Source organism: Limulus polyphemus, unplaced genomic scaffold, assembly GCF_000517525.1.
Source record: "Limulus polyphemus unplaced genomic scaffold, Limulus_polyphemus-2.1.2 Scaffold6949, whole genome shotgun sequence".
Lineage (NCBI taxonomy): Eukaryota > Metazoa > Arthropoda > Merostomata > Xiphosura > Limulidae > Limulus > Limulus polyphemus.
In genome coordinates, this window is record NW_013672559.1 from 1 (window position 1) to 4887 (window position 4887).

At 40.0% G+C, this 4887-nt stretch overlaps 1 protein-coding gene across 2 annotated transcripts in view; it reads left to right on the forward strand.

Annotated features, from left to right (window-relative positions):
- The first annotated feature begins 4266 nt into the window (after positions 1 to 4266).
- Positions 4267 to 4887, forward strand: part of LOC111089663 (soluble guanylate cyclase 88E-like) — a 25061-nt gene continuing 24440 nt past the window's right edge. Inside the window, exon 1 of one of the 2 annotated variants that reach the window (XM_022402561.1) lies at positions 4267 to 4536. The gene's annotated coding sequence lies outside the window, so the exon portion shown is untranslated. The remainder of the gene's footprint in view (positions 4537 to 4887) is intronic. The other variant, XM_022402562.1, reaches the window with a different exon arrangement.

The following is a 4887-nucleotide window of genomic DNA, read 5'->3' on the forward strand; positions in this document are numbered from 1 at the left end:
AGATTTTGTTCCCGTTTATTCAATGTACTCAAGAAGACAGGAGTACACTTAAGAAGACTTAACCAATTTTAGATCCTCCTCGCTTTACAATGGAATCTATTCTCAACCTACGATGGCACTAAAGCACTCTGTATGACTAAGTTCAATGTTCATGATACTTATCTCCATATTCCCATCCTAGAATCTTATCGGAGGTTTCTCAGATTTGTGCTCAAGGGTCAGGTGCTGCAGTTTAGGGCTCTACCTTTTGGTCTTGCATCAGCACCTTATGTCTTCTGCAAAGTTGTTTGAGCTTTTTCTAGTCACCTGCGTTCCTTGGGTCTGTGCACACATCATTATATGGACGACTGGCTCCTTCTGGCACCATTCCACCAATTAGCAGAACAAGCAGATTCTCCTTTTAGAAGCTACAAAAGTGGGTTTTCTTATCACAGTGGAGATATCTATTCTGTCACTGACACTATCTCATCCACTTGGATGTATTTTTCAGGACTCACTCAACCAACCCCTATCATGCCTCAAGCCATGGAAAGAGCTGTCAGGCATTAACTTATGCCTCCTTCTCCTACTGCATGAATGTTTCTCTCTTTTGGGGATTTTGGTATCCCTCGAGCCTCTCATTCCTTTGGGACGAGCATATATATAAGGTCTCTTCAATGCAAGAGCACCCATAGAAAAACAATTAGAGAGATTCAAGTAACTCAAGTTTGAAAAAATTATGAAATCGAAATACAAATACCTTATGATTTTCCAATAACATAGAAGAAGAATTTTGCCCCTTCCTGCGGGCGTCCATGCTTCAGTAGCCAGTGCACAATAAATGGATCAGGCAATTCAATCCTTTGGATCATCCTGTCTCATTACTTAAGAGCAACATTGTCGATTGGAAATGGTGGTTGGATCAGAACAACAAAACCCATTCCACGACCTCCTCCTGAGATCCATCTGATCAGAGACCTATCTTTTCAGGGATGGGGAGCTTATCGTCAAGGTCAGGAGTTCCAGGGTATTTGGACGTAAGACGAATCTACCCTCCATATCAATCTTCTCGAACCCCTTGCAGTACACTGGGCAATGGTTCAAGGTCTGTCTCTCTTGAAAAGATAAATTTTCATGATACTCTCTATCAATTCCAAGGTGGTATCTAAGATTTATCATAAAGGAGGCACATATTCTCGAGATCTTTGTTTTCGTACTTTGGATCTTCTCTGCTGGGTTCATTACCATCATATCAGTATTTTATCATGTCATGTTCCAGGAGTGATGAATTTTATTGCTGATCACTTGTCTCGACCCAACCGGATTCTTCCGAAGGAATGGATGCTACACCACGAGATATTTCAGTGGAAATGCTCTCAGTTTAGGTCTCCAATGATTGATACTTTTGCGACTCACTAGAATTCTCAACTATAGTTCCTTTGGTCTACGATATCTCATTCTCAAGCATTGGCACTAGATGTGTTCAGTTCGGACTGGAATGGTTTACGTCTGTATGCCTTTCCCCCGATTTGGCTACTGCCCTGGGTTCTGACTATGAATTGTTCCCCTCCTTGTCGAGTTCTCTTGGTTTTACCATATTGGCCAGCTCAAACGTAGTTTTCACTTCCTCAGTATCTGTAGGAATGTCCACCTCTACCTCTTCCACATCGGCAGCCTCTTTTGAGACAACCTAGATTAGATATTCTTCACCCAGATGTACGGAAACTCAATCTTCACGTTTGGAAGTTATGTGGTCCTTTTCTCAATATAAGGGTTTAGCTTCTAAGGTTTCACTATATTTAAGTAAATCTCTCCATATGTCAACCACGGCCATGTTTCAACAGAAATGGAACACTTATCGTCAGTAGCATATTAAAAGGAATTTAATCCCTCTTCATCCAAAAATATCTACCATATCACGTTTCTGACTTGGATATTTGAGAAGGGTCCCGCTTCTTCTATGGTGGCTTTGTATAAAGCTCCTTATCCACTATTTTTTGTTATTCCAAATATCAGAAGGTTTCCAATCCTCAATACTATCAGTTCTACTCAAATTCTTTCATATTCGTCAACCCAAACGACCTTTTCAATTACTGCATTGGTATTTTACAGTTGTTTTACATGCATTTTGTCATCCTCCCTTTGAGTCCTTAGCTTTGCGTTCTTTATTTCACCTTTCTCTTAAATTGTTGTTTTTGTTGGCTTGTTGACGTTGTCAGTCGGAGTTGTTTGCAATCTATGTACATTTGACGCTTTATCATTCCACATTTGTCCTGCTTTTTATTCCTAAAACTAGAAGCCAGGGAAATGGAAAGATCCTTCTCACCAATCCATTTGCCAGCCATTTCTGACCTTTAGACCACTCCGTTCCTGACCATTTCTTATGTCTGGTTAGGGCTCTCATGTGTTATGTGGCTTGGACTACCTCATTTAGAGATACTAGGAATCGATTTTTCATTCATTTGAATCCTTTTATTTTCCATGACTTATCTCCCATTACCATAACGAGGTTGTTTCGTATATTGATTCACATAGCCTATAATGGATTATTGTTACAGGAGAGGAATTCTTTGTCTGTCACATCTCACCAGATTCGCCGTATCTCTATGTCATAAGCCACCCAGTCGAATTGTCGTCTGGAAGACATTGTGCGGGCTGGTTTGTGTACTACTTCTAATACTTTCCTATCCCATCACTTGCACGATCTAGCAGTTTCCTCTTCGGAGGGTTATCAACTACCATCCGTAGCTATTTTGACTACATCTGTTAGATTTTAACCAGATGTGAGTATTTTCCTCACGCATATACTCTTTTATTTCTAGGGTCCCTTTATATTTTCACAGGATCCCACTCTGGGGCGAGTGTTGCCCAGGTAGGTATGTTTTCTTTTTTCAATTCTGCACTAGCAACCACTTTCACTATAATTACTACAGATTACCACGGGCTCTGTCGAAATGGGGTGTTCCATGAGATCATCTAGGTGCCTACTGAATGGTAGTATCATATTACTATGGACGAACATTCATGGACTGTCATGAGTAAAGGTAAAGGGGTCCTGCCCGTCCCTGTCGATCTTCAGGTTGAATAAATCAGGGTCTGTTTGCTTTTAAAAATGTAGAGAACTTAGTTCACCTATTGTACAGTTTCGAGATCACTGTTCCTCAGGACATATTACCACTCCAAGACTCTACTAGTGGTGTTCGGGAGTCCTTACTACCCCCAGTTTCCAGTTGCTGGGGTGGTGGGCAGAGACTTTTGCTCCATAGTGTTTGAGTGTGTTTCTCCACTCTCGGAGAAGAGGGCGAAGTTTGGGCCCTCCTACTTGGGCTCTTGATGTTTTTTCCAGATATCAGTAGGAGTGGTACCAACCTCCACGGAAGCATACTCCAGTTCAGATTTGACACGAAGCTATCCATGTGGGGGGTGCATGGCCCTTGTCTTTTATGAATGTCGGTTTCGTATGTTGTTCATGGAAGGAGGTCCACTATATCCTCATACTTCTGAACACAAAGTGGTCCCATCCTAGATCCTTGGTTGTGCACAGGTTCCATGACCTCTCCATAGTTCTAGGAGCAAGCGTAAAACTCCTTGCCCACTTGGTTGGAGAGTTAGGATGAATATTCATAATTCCAGACTGGATGAGTTCCGTTTCTTTGGTTGAGTACAGCACATACGATCCCGTCATTGTCCTAGGGTGTTGCCTTTTGGACTTGTTCAGGTGGAGGAGAAAGTTTGTCCACTTTGGTGTTGCTTACTTTCTTTTCGTGATTCTGGTGGTGTGAAACGCCTCACACTATGGCTACAGGTTGGGATCAAATCAAAAGTATATATAATATTGCAGTCCAATAGCTCTAGCCACAAACGTGGGATATAGGTACCATGACCCCTTTATTCCAACCCAGAGTTGTAAAACCTCAGCTATCTGATTAAGGCTGGCCTATACTGACGATTACTCATATTCTATTCCACCTTTCATATAGGAACTGAGTTCCTGGTGAAGAGCATACCTATTCTGGATGTAGTGTGGTTCCCCGCTCTTGTACCCTCTTTATCTTGATACAATCCTGTTCTATACTGAAACTTTCTTTATGGTTCATGCCTGCACCGGCCCCTCCACCTTCTCAGTGTAGGATTTGATTCTAGCTATAGTGTCAGCGTATGTTTTCAAAGTTAACATTTTCCTAATCTGAAAATGTATTTCCAAGAATACTTACCTCTGCTGATACTCTCCTGCCTTACCTCTCCAGTAAAAGTCAGTTTATGTCTCGAATAACTGATTATATTATCTGAATGAGGTGCTTATATAGAGTATTTAGATAGAGGGCGTATTGAAGTTGATGGAGAAATTTGTAAATTAGAATTAGCCATGTGCATTCAAGTAGGGTATCAATCACTGGAGCAAGTGTTTTCAATGTTTAAATGGATAAAGAGTGGATACCTTGGAGATCGAGAACTACCTATAGTGCCAGTTAATATACCCAGTTTTAATAAGAAACTACATCTGTAAGTGTAGTTACAGACAGCTAATATACCTAGTTTTAATAAGAAACTTTTTGGGTAAGTGTACTTACAGACAGTTAATATACTCAGTTTTAATGAAAACTATTTGTGTAACGGTGGTTATATACAGTTAATATACCCAGTTTTAAAAATAAACTATTTGTGTAAGTGCAATTACAGACAGATAATATACTCAGCTTTAATAAAAACGATTTTTGTAAGTATAATTACAGACAGTTAATATAGCAAGTTTTAATAAGAAAATATTTCAGTAAATGAAGTTACAGACAGTTAATATAACCAGTTTTAATAAAAACTATTTGTGTAAGGGTAGTTACAGACAGTTAATATAACCAGTTTTAATAAAAACTATTTGTGTAAGGGTAGTTACAGACAGTTAATATACCC